The sequence below is a fragment of the Mytilus galloprovincialis genome, chromosome 10 (genome assembly GCF_965363235.1).
Source record: "Mytilus galloprovincialis chromosome 10, xbMytGall1.hap1.1, whole genome shotgun sequence".
NCBI lineage: Eukaryota > Metazoa > Mollusca > Bivalvia > Mytilida > Mytilidae > Mytilus > Mytilus galloprovincialis.
In genome coordinates this window covers 79,839,550-79,863,718 of record NC_134847.1, presented here as the reverse complement: position 1 = coordinate 79,863,718, position 24,169 = coordinate 79,839,550, and positions in this window count along the sequence as shown.

The following is a 24,169-nucleotide window of genomic DNA, read 5'->3' as shown; positions in this document are numbered from 1 at the left end:
CACTTTATTGATACAATACATATCAATACAAATTTGACCTAACGTCGCCTTCTCTGTATACTAAGTGACCAAAAAGTATTGTTCCAAAAATTGTTTATCGACTGAGCCGACCTGACAACCATTTTTTTTCATTTTATTTTTGTTGAGAGAATAACTAGAAGGTCTTCCAAGTTCGGTCGGTTGTATTGAAATGGGATATGTTTAGGTCAATGGAGAAAATCAGATTAAATATTACTTTTCGATACTAACGCATCAATGTACGTTAAGATTTGACTTTTTGAGAAGGCCGAATTGAGAGCAGAAGGCTTTTCTACATGTCTTTTGTGCAGCTCTGTTTCTATTTATAGAGAGGAAACCATTAACAATTGTAGTGAGTATGTAAAGCAAAATATTGTCCTATGAAATATTGTACCACAAGACAATATTCCATAACTATGTATCATGAAATATTGTCCTCGTCTATGGAAAAATGTCCAGAGAAGGACAAATTTTCATAGTGAAATTTTGTCTTTACATAGACAATATTTCACAGATGAATACTATGAAATTTTGGTCTGTTAAAGGGAGGTTATATTTAAGTAATATTTTGTGAGTATTGAGACAATATTTCATAGACAGATTGTCATGGAATTTTGTCTCATGAAGGGGAGGTTATCAACATAATTTTTATATTCATGTTAGAGAAAATATATATAGGAATTTTTGTGTATATATTTACAAAATAAGTGATTGTCAGTACATTACTTATATTTGTACAGTGTAATTAATGTAAAATAATGAAACATACAATGGAGAGTTGTCTCATTGGCACTCATACTACATCTTCCTATATCTATTTGACAATTCTTAAATCTATAATTAACCATTTGTAAAGTATCTATGGAAATTTTAAACTCACTATTAGTAATAACATAAATTCCTTACTATAAAAACACATTTTAGTTATAAATATAAAAATGTGCATGACACATGCTTGTGTGCTATGTAATAGTTCGATTAAAAAAGATTTTCAAAGCCAGTATTGATCAGTATTTCATAGTGAAGTATTGTCATGAACAGAATTTCATAGTGAAATATTGTCCAGAAGGAGATGACAAAATTTCATGTACAAGGACACTATTTCATAATAAAATATTGTCAATGGACAATATTTTATAAAATATTGTCAATGGACAATATTTTATATGAAATTTTGTCCCACAGACAATACTTAATGGGGGACAATATTTTGTGTTACAAGTATACTGCTACTCAGATGGTGTTCTTGTTGGAAAAACTTGAATACTTTTCAAAACAGGATTTGGAATGCATCCGAGGCATTCATTTGTCCAGTAGGACAAGAGGTAAAACTTCAATGATATAGAGATAATGGTGTAATGTGTAGCTTTTGTAAATGTTGTTTATAAGATTATTGCATTTAATCCACTTACTCCAACATGTCCAAGTTATTTGGGCTAGAATTGTAATGCAGTCTTCAACATTTATCAAGTTTTTTATTTCTTGATGATCTTAAATCCAGAAATGTGAAGTTTTGTCTCTCTCAATTAAGGGCCTATCGATAGGAGACCAAAATCATATAGATGGGTTTCTGTGGTTTGAAAAATATTCTTTTTGTTTAATAAGAACGATCTTTTCTAGCTGCACTTTATATTGGTGCGTTTTAGAGTAGGCATCTACTTCATTGAGCATGACTTGCACCACTGACGTCTTAGCAGGGATGATTACTTTTCATCCCAAAAAATACAATTAACACATATTTCGACTTAATTTTAGTAGTTCTTTAGATGTATCAATACTAGTAGTTTTGCAATAAAACCAGTCTAGAACGATTTTATATTTTTTTTTTATCTTTTCAATAGTAATTTAGAATTATTATAACTGTTCTCAATACACACTTTCCAACATATTTGAATTAAGTACGGAAAATAATACGCGTATAGTGTTATACATATATATCAGTATGTATGGTCGGATTATGTTTCTGTGTGTAAGATAAACTCATCATAGATACCAGGATTGGAATTTCATATTAACGCCAGACGCGCGTTTCGTCTACAAAAGACTCATTAGTGACACTCGAATCAAAAAATGTTAAAAAAGGCCAAATAAAGTACGGAAGTTGAAGTGTATTGAGGACCAAAAATTCCTAAAAGTTTTGCCAAATACAACTAAGGTAATATATGCCTGAGGTAGGAAAACCTTAGCTTTTTAAAAATTCTAAGTTTTATTAACATTTAATTTATAATTATAAGAGAGAGTTGTTCCACTTTTGCCAGTATTTTGTATTTTTGTTTGTGACGTAATCTCGGTCCGATTAAAATATATAATCGACTTCGATTAGATTTTATGGCGATTCTTCATTAAGCAAACTAGAACAAAGGCACTTTTTTGTATACCTTAACATAATACAATGTACCCAACTCGCATATTTGAGAAATGAAACTCGGTTTCAAACTATTGCTATATTTCAATTCCACAGGTTGTCAAACCTACTGACTCTTTTTGAGTCGTAAATCTTCATTAAATTATCACAAAATGAAACCCACATATTTCTGTTGTAGAAACATTTGGAGCACGCTTTCCCAGTCACTGGGGTAAAGCTGATGACCGTAACTGCATTACCGGTCATCCCAAGATGTCGGATGAAAAATTAGGTCAGTATACTATCTGTATTGTCTGTTACCGTGTTTCTCTATCATTTTCTTTACAAAGTATACATAGATACGATGTAAATTTATAAAAGATTCACACAGAAATCACAAATTACTACCGAAAAATGTTCAGGAAACGGGAAATTCAATTTGAAAAAATCGCTAAGATGTCCGTAAATCATTATCAAAATATTTTCAAGATGACCGTTACATAAAACAAGGACGACCGTGATTGGTAAACAGATGACCGTAACTTGTAAAAGATGACCGTTATTTGTAAAGAATGACTGTAATTTTATAAAGGATGATCGTAACTTTTAAAAGTTCATGACATTTATAGTAAATTGCAAATTTCTCGTAAACAATGAAATATTTATTGATAACGACTTTAAAACTTTAATACAAATTGACAGAGATACGACGAAAAGTTGAAGAAACAATAATGTGTATCTAGTACATGCCTCATCTAAACTATATTTTTTTTGTTCAGTGGACCGTTAAAATGGAAAAAAAAACTGAAATTTGGCATTATGATTAGAAAGATCATATCATAGAAAACATGTATAAACATGTAAACATGGAAACATGTATTTCCTTTCTCAATTTTATGTGCACTAAGTTTCAAGTTGATTGGACGTCAACGTCATCAAAAACCTCCTCGACCAAAAACTTTAACATGAGGTGGGACAGACGGACGAACGAGTAGAGGAACGGACGAACAAACGAACGGACGCACAGACCAGAAAACATAATGCCCTTAAATGGGCGGCATAAAAAACACTTATCAAACATATGAATATCCGGTAATCGAGCCTGTGTATATGGTTCCAGAGGAAGCAGATTAAAATCTTAGTTTGTCTTTATATATGAATACTATTGCTGTATATACAAATTGACAAGGTTCCCCTCAGTGGTGGATCCAAAAGGGGGGGGGGGTCCGGGGTTTGGAACTGATCAGTGCATTTGAATGGGCACATATAGTTTGAAATAAAAACAAATCTTTTGGCTTTTAGTTGGAGGCTGTGCAGCACAATTTTTTTTATTTACTTGCATGTAAGGTGTCATTTAATTGCGCCTTTGTTGCATGTTTTCCCCACTTTTTATGTGCATGTCTTGTTGTATGTTCATTTTAAAAATTATACCCTCTACCGTAAAAAAAGATATATATGGTGAACTATGTATTTAAAGCACTTCCCCACTTTTTCATGTGCATGTCTTGTTGTATGTTCATTTTAAAAATTATACCCTCTACCGTAAAAAAGATATATATTGTCACGGGTTTGGGTAGCGTGTACGTGACACATTTAACTCTACTAAAAAAGGATGTGGTTCATGGGATTGGGAAAATTACGTTAATCAAATCGAGAAATAATGTAATACATGTATACAATATATGATTTATTTGACTTCTAATGCTATTTTTATGACAGGATTTCAAACGTTACAATAAAGTTAATTTGTTCTTTAGTTGTCTTTTTCTTTACTTTGACTTCATGAGCTAATCGTTTTAAACGGGTTAGTCTGCCTTGTACCAAATATTCGAGCCTTGTACCAAATATTCGAGCCTTATATCAAATCAATATATCGAGATTAACCCCGTATATGAATAAATATATGTACGCAAATGTTCTCTTTTCGGAATTATGTCCGACTAGAACTCGCTTCAGTCACTTTAATGTTGCAGTATAAATTTATATTTTCGTCCTGAATAGCTTGTTTCTTCTTGAAATTTGTAATAAATTGTGAGAATCACCTCAGTAAAGTAATTTTAAAGCTTAAATAAGCTATAAAATATATATGTTTTTATATCAAAATCATTAAATAAAATAAATTTTCTCTGTACCTTTTCTTTTTGTGAATTCTGTAATTTTTCCCGTATGTCCTATCCTCTTTGATTGTCGAATCCCAGAACCCCGAATAAGCCAAACGCTCTTGTTTTTTATATGACGATGCTATGTAGCTATAGCAATTGCTAAAATTTAGCTGTTCCTATGGTGTCCCCATAGTTACAGCTAAGAGTGGCGCGAAATTCGCCATCTCTTAGGTAACGACTAGAATCTCGTATTTTCATCCCAACACCGTGTTACTTCTTTTTACTACCAATATAATACAGCTTTCGTTAAATAAACCTCAAATAAACTTTATTTCATTGAAAACTATTACCAAATATAGAATCGGGATGAATTTACCCATATGGAGCCTCTGAAAGTTTCCTTCTATTTTCATCTAAGTACGCACATGCGCAAAGTTAACTTTCGAATACACATCCTCTATGGAATGTAGTACATCAGGAGTTTGTAAACATTGACCGATTATACAACAATTTGAAATAAAAATGAAATGTTGGCATACTTAAAGTAAGACCAGAAGAAGTCCGACCGACGTATAACCTCTGAAACAGCTGTCATGTGCTTAAACGAAAGAAATCCTCTAAAACCAGACGTCCCACTTCGTACACAAAATGTATGTTGACTCCTCCACATGTGCTTACATTTACCAATCTCATATACCAAATATTTATGTAAATGAAACTATACCATTAACTGTAACATATGTTACGTTGGTATAAGTAATGTGCAAAGTTAGTAACTTACACAACCTCTTGTAATAAAAAGGGGGGGGGGGGGTCAGTTTGTAGATCATTACAATACCCTCTGTTTTAAGTGAGGTCCTCCGAACTTCAAATTTAAATAAAGACATAAAACATTAAAACTGTTGACTTCATTTATATATATATATATATATATATGATGCGGAAAATGTCGCTGTCATAAAACAACTTGTCACAATTGAAGTCAAATCACTGACTACTGTTTGAGCATCTATCTATCTATATGGATGATTTCTTCTGTCTCTATAATCTCGGTATTCTCTGCTGTCTCTATGATTGTCCCTATTATCCATATTATCCCTATTTTCTCTTAATTTCTCTGTTGTCTTTATCTGTAGTATTTTTTCCATTATTGTCCCTTAACCACTGGTTCAGCCCTTTTAGTTCATTAGCCATCTGAAAAACATTAGAAGTTTACATTAAGTAAAATTCCCTGTTTCTAATACACTAAAAACTTTTAAAATATATACAAAGGTGCCATATTAGACCTTGGTATGATTAATACCTTATACTGCTACCTACAACCGGGAACCAGATAAAAACTTTTTAAAACTACGACTCATCTCTGAATTTGGGTCTGATCTCTGAATGACAAAAGTTCCTCATTTTCATTCACCCCTATCATTTGGGTACTCTTAAAGCTAAGGCAAATGGGAATTAACATCCAAGTCCTTTGCAATATTCAAATTACTATTACCGGTAACCAAATTCTCAAAATATTCACTGTAAGAACATCTCTTCTTACTATTTAACACTCATATAAAACATAACTATCACAAAACATCTCAACACATGGTTTTTGTTTGGGCAAGTGGGAATTAACCTCCAGGTCCCTTACAGCAACCACAAAACATAATCACAAAACAAAATCCTATAATCCTCCGTCCATAACTCATAAACGCATCTTCAACACATGGTTTTGTTTGGGCAAGTGGGAATTAACATCCAGGTCCCTCACAGTAACCAAAAATAAAATAACTTGAGCTTCTATAAAACTCCGTCTATGACTCATATAAAACATCTTCGACGCATGGTTTTGTTTGGGCAAGTGGGAATTAACATCCAGGTCCCTCACAGCAACCAAAAATTCACTACTTGAGCTTCTATAAAACTCCGTCTATAACTCACATAAAACATCTTCAACGCATGGTCTTGTTTGGGCAAGTGGGAATTAACATCCAGGTCCTTCACAGCAACCAAAACAAAAATAATTAATAGCCCCTCTGAACTATTTTCACTCATCAATTACCAGTAACTAAATTTCACTTTAGTCATTCAGAAATCAGCATTCAATTTATCTTGAATAATTTTCCTATTATTTATACTCAAAACTATTAACGGTAGCATAACTTTTAGGTCAACAGTTAAAAGGGACCAGTTATTTTACTGTCTTCTTGAAAATCCATGTCTTTTATTTTTAACATCAGTAAAAACAACATATGTTGAACCTTTATTTCCTCAACTTCCAATAAAACAAACATATAACTTTTGCAAAAGTAAAACCTTTTACAATTTTAATAAATAGAACAATAATTATTACATAATAACATGCACAACTATTTCAAACACATTAAATCCAAATATAAACTGCCAACCAGTATAATTCAGATATACATATATATACATTTTCTATTCCACACAAATATTTAAAATTTTATTAAATATGTTTATTGATTCTTTAGTTTTCTCTTCACTGTTAGTAGCCATTTTGGTGGATTATCTCCCTTGTAAGGTTTTAACTTGTTGTGGTGAATTAACTTTTCTGTTCCATCTCTTGTCAACTGTAGAACAAAGTTTAACTCACTCATCTTTCTTTTGATGATATATGGGCCACTATATGTCTTTTCTAACTTAGGAGCTACACCTTTGATCCTATTTTCATTCAGGTACCATACTAAATCACCTTGTTCATACTTGTACACAGATATTTTGGAGTCATAAATTTCTTTATGTCTTCTTGCTTCAGACCCTAGATGTTTTCTAGCCACATCATGTGCAATTTGCATATGTTCCTTAAGGTAATCTACATATTCCCCATATGAGGTGATGTCCTGTGGAATATATTTGGTCGTACTTCCATATGCTAATTCTGCTGGGATCCTGACTTCTCGTCCTAGCATAAGCAAATTCGGAGTCATTCCAGTAGAAGCGTGGACTGTTGATCTATAAGCAGACGCGAGGCAACCTAAGTTGAGATCCCAGTTCTCTTGTTGTCCCCTTAGATATGCTTTTATCATCCTCACTAGTGTTTTGTTGAACCTTTCTGCTACTGCATTGCCTTTTGGGTTTTTCGAACTTGTCCTAGTTTTCCTGACTTCAAGCATTCTGCAGAGTTCCTTGAAAATGTTACTTTCATAATTCCTTCCTTGATCACTGTGAATTGAAAGAGGTGATCCAAAACGTGCGATTACCTCATTTAATATAACTGATGCACATGTCTCCGCATTCTGATTAGGAACAGGAAAGATCTCCACCCATTTTGTAAAATGATCGGTTACAACAAGTACATACTTGTTGTTTCTTGGAGTTGTTGGTAATGGCCCTAATATGTCAGTTGCTAGGCAGTCAAGTGGTGCTCCAGTCAACAGCGACCCTAATGGTGCCTTTGGTTTCTTTTGTGGAAATTTATTTGCTTCACATATGTCACATCGCATAATATAATTGTTTACTTCTTCTTTTAAATTATACCAATAGTACTTCTGTAGTAGTTTTTGGGCTGTTCTCTTACTTCCAAGATGACCTGAGAGGATGCAATCATGAGCCTGGAATATAATATTCTTTCTTAACTGCTTTGGTACCAAACACTGATAATAGTCCCCTGTTCCATCCATTTTTGAAAATTTTCTGATAATCACATCATTTATGAGACAAAGGGTATCCCATATTATCCAATAATGTCTAGTTTCAGGGCTTGATATCACCATTTCTTCTTTTGTCGGTCTTTTGTCAGCTTTCAGACCTTCGTAGATAGGTTTGAAGTACTGGTCCTCCTGTTGAGCCTTTGCTAATGTTGTATTACAAACTGTTGGCCAATTTTCTATGTTGGTCTTAGCTGTTTTTGAGTCAGTTGTATCTCTTATATTCTTTTGTGCCTGATTTCTAGTTTGCACGCCTCTTGCACTGTTCTGCATCATATGTGTACCCTCTGCTATTAATTCTTGTCCATCACCATTGATTACTTCCCTTGATTCTGCCTTTTTACTAATATCTTTATCCTGGCTTATCTCCCCTTCCACTATTAGGTTTGGTGTTTCTTGTCTTTTGTCAGGTGTTTCTAAAATCATTTCTTCTGCTCTTTTTTGGCACTTTTTGCATGGACCACATTTCAATGGTTCTTGTGTATCTATATTTGGACACTCACAGTCATGTGGATTATCACAGCGGCTAAGTGCATCTGCATGACCCATTTTCTTACCAGCTCGATACTCAATTGAAAAATTGTATGCTGATAGTACCTCAATCCAACGTGCTATTCTTCCTCTTGGTTCCTTAAGTCTGAATAACCAGATTAAGGCCTGATGGTCGCTTCTTATCTTAAACTTTCTCCCTAAAAGATACTGTCTGAAGTAATCAACAAAATATCTCACAGCCAATAATTCTTGTTGTGTTATACAGTAATTTCTTTCAGCTCGGTTTAAAGAACGACTAGCGTATGCTATTACTCTTTCTCTTCCTTCTTGTACCTGCTGTAAAACTGCTCCTATTCCTGTTCCAGATGCATCAACATCAAGTATGAATTCATCTGCATTGTTAGGATGACCCATTATATTTGCTCCTGTTAACTCCTGTTTTATTCTATGAAATGCTGTCTCGCACTGATCTGTCCACACAAATTTCTTCCCCTTTTTTGTAAGATCAGTCATAGGTCTGACTATATCCGCATAGTTCTTTACAAATCTTCTGTAGAAAGATCCCATACCTAATATGTGCTTCACCTGTTTGATATTGAACGGTGTTGGCCATTGCAGGATCTTAGCAATATTCTGATGGCATGGTTTCACCCCTTCTGCTGATACTTGGTGTCCAAGGAACGTTATAGTTTTTTGTAACAGTTCACATTTCTCTGGTTGTAGTTTAAGATTTGCATCCATTATTCTTTTTAAAACTTCTGTCAGTCTGTTTAAATGTTCTTCTAGTGTGGTGCCAAAGACCACAATATCATCTATATAGATTATTGCTGTTGTCCACTGTAATCCTTGTAGTATCAGTTCCATAGTTCTTTGAAATGTTGCTGCACTCCCATTTAGTCCCATTGGCATGGTTAAAAATTCAAAATGTCCATATTTAGTGCAAAATGCTGTCTTTTGTATATCTTGTTTTTTAACTGGTATTTGATAATACGAACTTGTCAAGTCTAAAGAACTGAAAAAGGTTGATCCAGCTACTGCATTTATACAGTCAGTTATTCTCGGTAACGGAAACGCTGAAACATTTCGTGTCACTAAATTTACCCTGCGAAAATCAATGCATGGTCTCATCTTTCCATTTTTCTTCTTTACAAGTACAATAGGACTGGCCCATGGTGATGAAGACTCTCTTATTATTCCCTTTTTCTGTAGTTCAATAATAGCTTCTTTTTCTGCCTCTGCATATGCTAGTGGGACTCTTCTTGGATGCTGTTTAATAGGAACTGCATCGCCTGTGTCAATTGTATGTTCTGTTAAACTAGTAAGTCCAATATCACTATCATTCTTTGAAAAACATTCTTGAAACTTGATCAAAACTTCCCCAACTTGTATCTTTTCTTGAAAAGGTTTTTCTTTTGTTGATTTTCTATACAATTCTTGTAAGTGAAATGGTATTTTTCTTTCTATTTCTTCATCTTTATTAATAACTTTGACAGTTGATTCAAAATCTTTCTCCACTTTGGGTACCAGAAACTGTATTCTTCTAATAGCATTGTTATCTGCTTCATGCATGTTGGACTGAAAATCTTCAATTGCAAAAAATCTTGTTTCTCCTTCTTGTCTTTCTGCATATGCCAGTATTGCATCCTGATTGATGGAGGCAGATGTTGGATAAGGATTCATTACACGGATTTGATTGGTTACCATATCTTTTATGTCAACTAATGTAGCTGCCATTTGCAGTGAGTACCTTTCCTCAAAATTTGAAGCAGGTTCAATAAAAAATTCTGTATTCACATTATTATCATCTTCTTCTCTTCTTTCAATGTAAATATCAATAACAGCCTCTGTATAACCTGGAATTTCATAGTGGTCAGCTGAAATTACCCTCCTAGCTCTGTCTACTCCTACCTGTATTACAGGTATTTCTACACCTCTAAGTATAATGATACCCCTACTCAGTATAACGTCGGCTGGTCCACTAGGATCATTCTGTAAAATATCCATCCCAAGTAAACACTCGTCTTCAATTTCTGCTATAACTAGCTCTTTCTCAACCTCTAGTGCTCCTAGTTTTAAAGAAAAAGTAGCTTTTCCCAATTCTTTTATTGGTGTCCCCCCTGCACCTGCTAAACTTGAAGATTTAGAAAGAGTGAACTTATTGCCTGTATTCAACTGGTTGAATATTTTAGTTGATAAAACTGTTCTTGATGCTCCAGTATCAACAGTATATACTATTGGCTTATTTTGTATTTTTCCTTTAATATATGCACCATGATATTCTGGAATTTTCTTTAATAAGTTCCCTTCATATTGTTTTGTGTCTACTGGTTGTCGCTGGCCTTGCTTGAAAAGGGCTCCCTGTTGGCCATCTGAGGTTGCCCCATGTAGTTTAAAGAATTTCTGTTTTGTCCTTGGCTTTGCCTGCTGTAATTATTTGCATTTCTGTTAAAATTGGATCTTGGAGCTAGGCAATTCCTACTAATATGGCCGGGCTGATTACAATTATAACAGACAATTGGCTTTCTTGGCTCTGATTTACTGTCCACTCCCTGTATTTGTGTTTCCAGTACTTTTATCCTATCCAGCAACTGTTGAATCACTTCTTTATTCTGATTGTCGTTTTGGTTACTAGTCTCTGAATTTTTAATTTCTTTATTCTTATGGTCAATCTCTTCTGTACTTGTAGAATTAGGTCCATTTTGTTTCTGATTTTGTGCTCGCTTTAGCCTATATGCTGTATCACATGTTTCTTCTTCCTCTTCTTCAATCTCTGTTTCACTATCACTACACTCATAAAGTGGACTAGCTCTCCTTATATTTTTCTGCATTCTTCTCTCATATGGCTCTTTAAATTTACTTGATCTTCTCTCACACAAGCACTCAACAACTAAATATACAGCTTCGTCTATATCGTCTGGTTTCTTCACATAATTCACAAAAAATCTAACTTCTTCATCTAATATACCCCTCATGAACCTCTCAAGCAGATCTTCTTTTCTTTGTTGTCTGTCTCTGTTGGGATAAGCTTTGTGGTGCAATCTCTTCAATTCAGCAGCATACTCCTCAGCCTTTTCTCTTGGTTTCTGGTTTCTGCTAGAAAATCTAACTTTAAATGATTTTGTATTTTCAATGACTCTATATCTATAGCTTAGTTCTCTTACTAGATCAGTGTATCTATCTAACATTCCTACTGGTAGTTGGGTGAATACTAAGTCTCCTGCTTCTCCTTGAATTCTAGGCAGTAGCTCATCAAGCTTCTCTTCATCTGTCCAGCTCCTCCTTCTTGCTATTGCCTCAAATCTGTTTATCCAAACTTTCCAGTCGTCCTTTCCATTAAATGCAGGTAACTTCGGATTTGAACTATTTACTGTCCTGTTACTTCTTGTGTGTGGCTGTCTATCTGTCACCAAAGATGGCTGTTGTGATAAAGGTCTGTACTCAGTAGGTCTTGGTATGTCGTAGTCTTGAAAGCCTGTAATTCCATGTCTTACTTCTTGCCTTGGTGCAGCATACACGTTCTCTTGTCTGTGTTGGTTTGCTGTCCTGAATTCTGGACTTCTTTGTCTGTTTGTTTCCCTGTTGGAAACACGATCTCCTTGGCCTGAGCAATCTTGAAAATCTTGAAATCTTGTGTTCTGGTAATGCATGTTTTCTATATATCTTTCTGGTCTCCTAAAAATGTCCTTATCGGGTCCGTTGTGTTCTCTTGTTCTTTGTCTGTCATTTCCTTCCATGTGACTGTGTGCATTCATTAATGGTCTAACCCGGATATCTTCATTACATCTACTTACAAATCTCTCATGTAATAATTGTTGACCCTCTGCTTCTAAAGGTGTTCTTGTCTTGAGCCTCTCAGTACTGTGTTGGTCCATACATCCAGATTCTTCTTCGATAGTTTGGAGACCTCCTGACGCTCTTGAACTGTTGTCTAATTCCTCTAGTGCTGTCATGACAGTTCCGTTTATAGGTGTTGATATTTCACGTCTAAAAATAGCGTTGTCCGAACTTGCTGTGAAGATCTTTAAGTTGCCGGTTTTCATTCTATCGGCATTTTCTTCATGACCCTCATTACTTCTTTTCATGATGTTTGCCGTATGTTGATTGATTTCTTCATCATCATAATCCTCGTCTTGTGGTTCACACATCTCCATTTCTGAAATGTAATCTTTATCTTTGTCTTTTTGTGACCTTGCTGCCTTTCGTCTTCCCATGTTTTCGTAATTTATGCACGTTTAACAATAGAATGTCTTTATATCTTTTTTCCAAAACCGAGTCGGTTTTTTTTTCAAATTAACTTGAAAAAATCACGTACACGTAAACTAACGATTTTACTCCCAAAAGTTTTTGAATCAAAACGTTAAAAATTTCAAAATCGCTTGAAAATTTATTACAGTACAGTTCACTAAATTTTATTAATCAGGCTGTATAGTTCGATCTCACGAAATAACTCGCAAGTTTAATAAACGAAGCTATATCGCACCGCCAGCCACCACTTTATATGTCACGGGTTTGGGTAGCGTGTACGTGACACATTTAACTCTACTAAAAAAGGATGTGGTTCATGGGATTGGGAAAATTACGTTAATCAAATCGAGAAATAATGTAATACATGTATACAATATATGATTTATTTGACTTCTAATGCTATTTTTATGACAGGATTTCAAACGTTACAATAAAGTTAATTTGTTCTTTAGTTGTCTTTTTCTTTACTTTGACTTCATGAGCTAATCGTTTTAAACGGGTTAGTCTGCCTTGTACCAAATATTCGAGCCTTGTACCAAATATTCGAGCCTTATATCAAATCAATATATCGAGATTAACCCCGTATATGAATAAATATATGTACGCAAATGTTCTCTTTTCGGAATTATGTCCGACTAGAACTCGCTTCAGTCACTTTAATGTTGCAGTATAAATTTATATTTTCGTCCTGAATAGCTTGTTTCTTCTTGAAATTTGTAATAAATTGTGAGAATCACCTCAGTAAAGTAATTTTAAAGCTTAAATAAGCTATAAAATATATATGTTTTTATATCAAAATCATTAAATAAAATAAATTTTCTCTGTACCTTTTCTTTTTGTGAATTCTGTAATTTTTCCCGTATGTCCTATCCTCTTTGATTGTCGAATCCCAGAACCCCGAATAAGCCAAACGCTCTTGTTTTTTATATGACGATGCTATGTAGCTATAGCAATTGCTAAAATTTAGCTGTTCCTATGGTGTCCCCATAGTTACAGCTAAGAGTGGCGCGAAATTCGCCATCTCTTAGGTAACGACTAGAATCTCGTATTTTCATCCCAACACCGTGTTACTTCTTTTTACTACCAATATAATACAGCTTTCGTTAAATAAACCTCAAATAAACTTTATTTCATTGAAAACTATTACCAAATATAGAATCGGGATGAATTTACCCATATGGAGCCTCTGAAAGTTTCCTTCTATTTTCATCTAAGTACGCACATGCGCAAAGTTAACTTTCGAATACACATCCTCTATGGAATGTAGTACATCAGGAGTTTGTAAACATTGACCGATTATACAACAATTTGAAATAAAAATGAAATATTGGCATACTTAAAGTAAGACCAGAAGAAGTCCGACCGACGTATAACCTCTGAAACAGCTGTCATGTGCTTAAACGAAAGAAATCCTCTAAAACCAGACGTCCCACTTCGTACACAAAATGTATGTTGACTCCTCCACATGTGCTTACATTTACCAATCTCATATACCAAATATTTATGTAAATGAAACTATACCATTAACTGTAACATATGTTACGTTGGTATAAGTAATGTGCAAAGTTAGTAACTTACACAACCTCTTGTAATAAAAAGGGGGGGGGGTCAGTTTGTAGATCATTACAATATGGTGAACTATGTATTTAAAGCACGTCTTATTTTCTCCTACCTATAGGATAATACTTTCATATAAATACGTTTTATATCAACACCATTAATCATTTGATACAAAAAAGGTAGTTATACAAATACGGATATTTCTTAGAATTGACGAGCATCCTTTAAAAGTTACGGTCATCATTTAGAAATTACGGTCATCTTTTACAAATTACGGTCATCCTTTACAAATTACGGTCATCTTTTAACCAATTACGGTCACCCTTGTTATGAATTGCTGATTTCAATTTGTTACGGTCATCTCGATTGTGATATACGGTCATATTAGCGATTTTTTTAAATCGAATTTCCTGTTTCATGCACATTTCTCGGAAGTAATTTGTGATTTCCGTGTGAATCTTTTATAAATTTACATCGTATTAATGTCTTCTTTGTAAAGAAAATGATATAGAAACACTGTAACAGACAATACAGATACTGACCTATTTTTTCATCCGACATTTTGGGACGACCTTGAATGCAGTAACGGTCATCAGCTTTACCCCAGTGCAATTATTCGGTTTTCTCACAGGTAAGTGGCAAGGATGCAAGGCGTAGTCGGAAAGCCAGTTCACGTTGCTCGTGAACGATCTTGTATAGATAAGGGGGGGAAAGAAAGTCTTTATGAGCAATACGGCACTGTAGTCAGAGTTTTATCAAAAGGACTTTATTTCTGTCCCATGTCGGATCGAATTTATAACTTACATTTGGAAGACTAACTTAACAATTTAGATCGATCCATCAGAGTAAAGCGACATTTTCTAACAAGAACAACATTAACACCTAGGGAGACATAAACAGTGTTGACTCAGATGAGGAACAAGAAGACGTCGAAATTCCAAGACTGGAGTAAAATGTAATAAAACTCAGTAAATGTGCCACTTTAAAACACCACTAGTAAACCATTTTAAATCATAAACGGTCATTTTGATTTGAACAGCTCTAAATAGACTGAACAATAAAATCATAAAAGCTATATAGTTTATAAGTCAGTTCCAGTCTTTCAGTAATTCTTTAGTTTATCCACTGCGGAAAATTTATAACTCATCGACGAAAATATCGACGTAATTCGAACTCTCCAAGATCTTTCCCAAGCCACCCGAACTTACTGTCTGTATGCATAAAATACTCAAAGATGTGTTTAAGAGGGCTGTATTTTTTTTCTAAACCAAGCTCATCGTCAGCAGGCTCCTGTAAGGGCTGTGAGAACAAACGATATCTGATATACTTCACACAAAGACTTTCAACATTTACTGATACAAAGCAGGGGAGAAAGATATCAAAGGGACAGTCAAACTCATAGAACGACAATAAACTGACAACACCATGGCTAAAAATGAAAAAGACACACAGACAAATAATAGTAAACAGACACAATATAGAATACTAAAGACTAAGTAACACAAACTACACCAAAAACTGGGGGTGCAAAGCAAAACTATACTGCCGACTTTGATGAAATTGTATGGTGAAAAGTAAAATCACAAAAATACTGAACTCCGAGGAAAATTCAAAACGGAAAGTCCCTAATCATTAAACCAATTAAGACACAGGCACTTTTCTTTTCTTTTTTTATTTTATCCATATACACAAGGAATTGTATATACACCATATTTTAATTGCAAGACTACACGAAATAAACTCATCATAGATACCAGGATTAAATTTTGTATTAACACCAGACGCGCGTTTCGTTGACAAAAGACCCATAAGTGACGCTCGAATCCAAAAAAGTTAAAAAGGCCAAATACAGTAAGAAGTTCAAGGGCAGTGAGGGCCAAAATCCGAAAAGTATTGCCAAAAACTGTGTATCTACTTCAGTATACATGTGGCAAACAGTATGTTGGAGAGTCAAATCAGCCGCGATTTCGAATGAATGTCATATAGTTGTAAAGATATCCTAGTCACTCCAAAGCAGATCTGAACCGAATGACTATCACCACCATTGACCACATTTTAATACTACTTGAGAAAAGAGAATCACCAGGGAACTATTTTGGATAAGAGAGCTGATAATTTTGTCCCCGATCAATTTGAAATGTTATTTAAAATCAAGCAGTACTATCCACATACGCTTAATATAATGTTTCATTTCTGGGATGTAAATCTATTCACAGCCATGGGTTGTAAATACTTAATTTGTATCTAGATCAAATTATAGAATAATCCATCGTTTGATTATACTTTATTTTTACTTTATTTTTACGAAGTTAACGATTATTGAATTCTATAACTTTTGTAATTAATAATGTAACACCGAAAGAAGAAAAACTCTTACTTTTCTTCTGTATTTCATAAATATGATAGCCATGGCGCTGCTAAATACCACCATATTCTAAGATAACAATAAAAAAAAGTGGTTAATGTCATATTAACTGAATTATTTGATAACCATATAAACGCAACTTTTCCATTTATAATTTATATAAAGTTGTATAGATACAAAAATTATAGCAATACCATATAGCGATATGATAGTAATGCTAGTGAGACATGGAGTTATCATCCAAAGAGAAAGGAATAAGCAAGTCTCTGCAAGGTCATTAACAAAAACCATTTGTATAGAAAATAAAAAAAAAACAACGATAAGGATTACTTTACGTTCAAGGTAAAAACAAGAGTTACATTTTAAATTTATCATAAACAATATATATTCGAAAGATCCGATACTTATTAAGTTGCAACTTAACGACGGTAATATACCTTATAGGTTGAATTATTGAATAGAACATGTTGGTAATAATAAGCAGGAATAATACAAAATACATTTTTATCTACTGAACGAGTAGCTAGCATAGCTGCTATCAATATCTATGTAGCAGCTAGGCTGGATACACGTTGAACGGTTCAATAGTCATAGATCTACATAACCCTATAAAGCCGCTACGATATTGAACGCAACCCTGAAGATTTAAAGAATATCGACGGATCGATAAAAGAGCGATTGATAGATGGGTCGACGGATGGATTGACTGTACTGTCTGAAATATAAATCACGTTATCTCAAATGGTCATTGATATGTTATTAATAAAATTGAAAGAATGATTTCAGATGCATTATGAACTCAATTATCAATTAGAATACAATGATGACTGCTGTACCCCTAATTTTGACATTTTAACCAACACGTGTGTTTGTTTTGTTCTCACATCGCTATCAATATAATGGAATTTTGATGCGACTGTTATACAAGTGAGAGGTCTATCTAGCTAAAACAAACTGGTTTGATAGACCAATTTCTACATACGGAATGATTGTACCAAGTCAGAAATATGACAGTTGTTATCCATTTGTTTGATGTGTTTGAGCATTTGACTTTGTCGTTTCATTAGGGACTTTCCATTTTAAATTTTCCGTGGACTTTGGTATTTTTGTTATTTTTCGTTTTTCATTTTCCAAAAAAAACTGTTTTAAAAAATTTGGATTTAGTAAGTATACATATTAATTTAAACGACACTATATAGTTCGGCGTAAAATTGAAAAAAAAGGAGATTATAAAATCGATAAAAAGACAAAGCATATTGCCAATTTTTTAAAACTGTTTTTCTTTCCCTTCAATACTAATAATGATAAATGTTAGGTGATATATAACAGCTACTGAAACATATCTGAGTGTTTTTACATAATTATTCATGTTTTTCCTTAAATAAAAAATCGTTTTGGCATTCTGAATCAGATTGTTTTTGGATGCAATTTCATTTTGATAAATAATTTAAAAGTGAACTATCCTTAAAATACGTATAAAGCTTTTACACAGTTGATATGCTATGACATTGTCTTGTTAAGAGTACCATGTCTATGTTTGGTATCTTTCTCGTTTTACCGATTACAAATGGATTTTTCATGAAAGAATATTGTCACAAAAATGACTTCAGTTGTGAGCAACCGTTTTTTAATCAACAAGGAAAACGTGAGTTTGGACGATGCAGTTCAATAAACGTCCTTCGCAGAATGTTGAGACTTGGTATGATTGATTGTGTTAGAGAATGTTTGGTCACTTCACAATGTACAGGCATTAACTATCGTCCAGACTGGCAAATGTGTGACGTTGTTGGCGAAATAAAACATGGAGATCTGGAAGTAGAAGATGGATGTGTGTATAGCTATATATCAACCTGGCCAGAGGTAACTAAATTCGTTACATTGATCTTCATTTTTTTTACTCGTAAGATTTCGATTTTTTTAAAAACAAAACGTTAATTCATCTTTTTCATTTTAAATACAACGTAGTTGATATCATTTTTTATAAAAAGAACTTGAATATCATCGGAACGGATTAACATACTTCATTTTTTTATACAAATAAGGCCGTTTGTTTTCATGTTTGGATTGTTTTGTATATACAAAAAATATAAAAATTCTGTTACATCTATAATAATTTTTCATTGCAAAATATTTCTTTTATCATTCATCATTTTTTTTTATCAGTTGGAGAATTGATGGTAGATGAATATGTATCAATCTATACGTATTTTGACTTTTGTTGTAAAATCCTAGCTTTAAATGTACTTTTGCGTCCCATTATCGGGAGGAGGAACATTTTAACATATCTTTCACGGGACTTCATAACTATAATGACTATTCGAAATACAACTGGCGTATCAAATTATAAGCTTGGTACCTTTGATAACGTTATAGATATTTCACTAAAACATAAAAAAAACTATTCCATGATTGCAAATAAATACATAATAAACAGCATTTCGATCCAGAATTGCTTTCCGTCAACCACTTTTTCTTTCTTTTTGTTATTATAGAGTTTAGCAGGAGTATGTCGAGCTTACGATTGTGATATAGGAGAAAAATGTTTATTTGAAGATAACAAAGTTCGATGTGAACAAGTTTGTAAGTAATAAATGAATTAACTTTCTTAGTAGAAGAGGCGGTGATTAGGTCTTTCCACTTTTCTGTAGACAGGCTTAGTGTGTTTGTTCTTATTATTATCAATTTTTCTTCTTCCACCAAATCCTTTTCATACAGTAAATATTGATTTCACAAGTATTTTGGACCGTTATGGACAAATTCATTTTCAAAATTGCTCGTTACATTCTCATAACTCTTCGTTAATTTTTTTTTATCAAATTGATACTTACTGAGACTCCATAAGGGAATTAATTTCCGCCTTTGTATTTGCATTGACATAAGAGTTATATAAAACAAGCCTAGAGGTGGTCTCGGGTATTTGGGAAAGCTAAGTAGATCCTGCTCCACATGAGGCACTCGTCGTGTTTATCATATAAGTACAAACCCGATGATTAGTCTAATTCGGTAGGCCACATATGGGGAAAGAGGGACGGGAACACAGTCGGCAAGAAAAGGGGCACAGCTGGTTCTCTTTAGAATACAAATTATTTGTTGAAAAAACTTTTTACTCAAACGTAAAAAAATTGTTGTCAATCAAGAAATGAAGCATGTTGATAATATCAGTTTCAGAGAATATTTAGTTTGAATCTGAGTTATTTTCCTTTTTATAAAGTACACAATTTTCCCCTCCCTAAGATAAGATACTTGTACCAACTTCACCTGCATATGGGATATATATTTCCCAACTTATTCGATATTTAAGAGCTTGCAGCTCCTACTCAGACTTTGTAAAACGTCATCAGTGTCTGAGTAGAAAGTTGATGATTCAGGGGTATGTGAAAGAAAGTCTCGTCCTTTTTCTAAAAAAAGTTAATCGGAAGGTACCAAGATCTTGTTGATAAATATTCCGTAACAACTTCACACATAATACACGATGGATTTGATGTATCGATTCTGCGTACTGATGTTGTTTATCATCTTAACAACGTGTTTTATAGTTCTTTCATTTGTCTTTGTTCTATCATTTATATTACTTTTACTGTTGAATGGTTTTATGTGATATTCGTTTGACGTGGTTCGGTACTTATACATCTCGTCAATGTGTTTGTATTGTCTTTCATTTTATGGTGGTGTGTTTTGTATATGCGACTTTTTGTATTTATTTGGTTCTTATAACGTAACTCTGTACTTTAAAAGATCCCGTCAGTATGATATTGTTCTATTTTATGTCATTATGATATATTTCTATTATGAATTACAATGTACGTTGAACCACAAACGTCAAAATCATTCAATCGCGTAGTAGAATTAATACCCCAGTCCCACTAGGCCAATATCGCACTACGATCTGTAAAAAAAATGCAAATTTTGATGATCGTAGTGCGATCGTGTAGATCGCAGTAAGGTCGTATCACAGGCGTGGTGAGGTCTTCAAGATCATGAAGAGCGTGGCCAACTTTGAACATGTTCAAAACAATCGTGGTGCGGTCGTGGCGAAATCAGGTCGTAGTAGAAGCGTAGTGAGAGCGCACTAAGATCGTAGTAAGATCGCAAAGGTCGCTGTACAATCGTAGCGAGAGCGTAGCGAAAGCATGATTCTATTCGGAGATACTGCGCTACGATCGCACAGCGACATTATCACGACCTCACTACAACCATCACGTTCTCACCGCGACCCAACTACGCTTCCACTACGACTATACCACGCTGTTCACGACCATTGTACGATTCTAGCACGCCCTTGCCGTCTTCATCACGCTCTTCTTACGACCTGACTACGTTCACACTACGATCATCATTCTCATTGTCATTTTCACATAAAATATATAAAAAAAGCTCCCTAGATTTTGTTTGTTTGAATGTAATTATCCATTTGCTCTAACGGCTCAACCATGCTTCTCGTTTTGAAATGGTTTAACACTAGTAATATGTTGGGTCCTTTATAACGTGATGAGTAATGTGAGCCAAGGCTCCGTGTTGAAGGCCGTACCTTGGCCTATAATGGTTTACTTTTATAAATTGTTTCTTGGATGGAGAGTTGTCTCATTGGCACTCATACCACATCTTCCTATATATATATATATATATATATAGATACATCTATGTCGTCTCTGCTATCGTTCACTAAAATATCGTCATTGAGCTTTATGGACCAGCAATAGGTTGTAATTTAGGTTGTATTGGTCGGTCCGACATCTCTGCTAGATCAGGATTCGTTACTTTTCTCCCTCTGCCTCTACATCAACTCCTACCACCATGCCCACGTGTTCTGGGAGATTTTGGTGGCATGACTGTATACTTCCAAGAAATCTACGATTTAATCAGAAATAGAAAGAATTGAACTGTATTGATATGGAACACGATGTTGACGTTATTGCTGAGAACGTAGTAAGATCGCGCTGTGAACGTAGTATAATCGTGGTAAGAACGTGTTATAATCGAAGTAAGATCGTGTTGCAATCGGATAACTCGTGGTATGGTCGTAGTGAGAACGTGAAGAGCGTAGAAAGATCTTGATAAGCGTAGTGAGGTCGCAGAATAAGCGCGGTGAGAACGTGATATAATCGTAGCGGGATATTTGTAGAAGCGTAGAGAGGACGTAGTAGCATCGTGAAAGCAACGAAAATTTACATTTTCATGCCGCTCATACCGCGACCTCAACACGATCTAAATTTATTTTAGATCGCGGTGAGCGTGGTGCGATCTGGTCTAGTGGGACTGGGGCTTAACTATTTGTGGATTCTTATAAATTCTCTATATACAACTTTTGGACTAGTTTAAATCTCGGTCTATTTCTGAAATTTATTGTTACAGACTTGATTTTTTAACCCTGTATGCTAACATTGTCTAGGTAAATTTTAAAATTGTTTGTATGCACATTGAACAACAAATCTATGTGACGTATAAAATTTTCTGACGTCAGACATACAAATCAATAAATGTGTTTGTAGATAGATGTTTTTGTGTTCTGTTAAATTGTTCCTTTTAAAATTGTTATACGATGATGACTGATGTACCCATATTCTGACTATTTTATTTATTGTGTCTGTTTAGTTAACGCATCAATGTAAATATAACGGAATTTGATGAGACTGTCATCCAAGTGAGAGGGTTAGCGCCATAAAACCGGAGGTTTAATCCACCATGTTCTACATTTGAAAACGCCTGTACCAAGTCAGGAATATGACAGTTCTTGTCCATTCGTTTTTGATGCGTTTTGTTATTTGATTTTGCCATGTGATTATGGACTTTCCGAATTGATTTTCCTCTAAGTTCAGTATTTTTGTGATTTTACTTTATACTTGTATCTAGGTTGACCACTTTTTATGACACAAAGTAGGACCAACTCTTTCAAATTTTCTATAAGTTGAGAATGGGGAATACTTGTGTAAAAATAAGATTACTCAAATGTTTTAATACTGTTTCAAGATTAAAGAGTCTTATATTGTATGTACTTTTAAAAAAAATATTTGAAGTTGTGTTGCCAATTGATGGATTTGGGCTTTGGATAAAACAAGTCCGGAATATGGCAGTAGTTATCCATTCGTTTGATGTGTTTGAGCTTTTGATTTTGCCATTTCATTAGGAAACTTCCGTTTAGAATTTTCACAGAGAAGTGTTACTGCCAATATTAAAGTCAACAGTAATACTGTGGCAATGCAAGTCGAATTATATATATGAATGGTGAACTAGCAAAGACACAATCAGGAGGTTTGGAATTGAGGTCGTCAACATTGAGATCCTGCAAAACTTGCTTGTAATTAGTTTGGTATAGGTTTAAGAAATGATAGGTACAGACTGGTCATTAGAATAGGGAAGTATTTCCGAGTGATCTGATTTATGATGAGGGATATTGGCTAACTGGATGGCATTGAAACCTTTGTTGGCAAAGGAAAGTTTAAGCATGGATTTTAGCTCATACGTTATGTTGTTGGGTTAAAAATATTTGCGTGCGCCCAGCCTTCCAATAAGCCTAGTACATTGGTACAACAGCACGATGTTAACATGAGAACAAACTAAACATCAGTTGCTAAAGAGCTATACATGTCGAAACAATACTTTAAAAAAAAAACGTCCAAAAAGACTTAATTAGAAAGTAAAATAACAAAAATACCTAAATCCGAGGAAAATTCAAATCGGAAACCCGTTATCAATTCAAATTGTTCTTTGTTAATTTTTTTCTTTTATTGTTTTGTTTACCAATGAGACTATTTCAATTGCTTTACATTTTTGTTAGGCTGAGGCTTTTTAATTTATTGTAATCTATGGGTTTTGGTCTTATTGTAGAAGCCGTACGGTAACCAAAAGCTGCTTATGTCTAGTTCATTATGTCTCTGTTGGATAGTTGTGATAATAAATATCAAGTATATCTTCCTTAATGGACTTGTAAGGTAGACTACCATGTGTTCTTCAGATTTGTTTTTATATCAAGGCAAAGTCATAGTTAGCCGTTTAAGTCTCAAAGTCAAGAACAGCGAATTGAGCAAATATTGTCATACATATTCTTAAGGTGTAATACCACCAAATCATGGTACGTCACATCCGGTTATATACGAAAATAGGTCGAAAAAAAATATTCCCTTGAATTTGACAGTTGTAGGTAATAAATCCTACATTTTATTGCAGTAAAAGATTTCTGAGTCATAAACATATATCTTGGGTATTTCAAATCACCATTATTTTTTTATTTGGGATTTCTATAGAATATTTTGTAATCTTGAGGTTACATGGTGACTAAACCTTGTACACAGATAAAATAAGGGAAGAAATTTGATTGGTTAACTTCCAGTGATGGTTATTTTCTTATATGCAATGAAATGTTATGTGAATTTTTTTCTATAGTACTGGA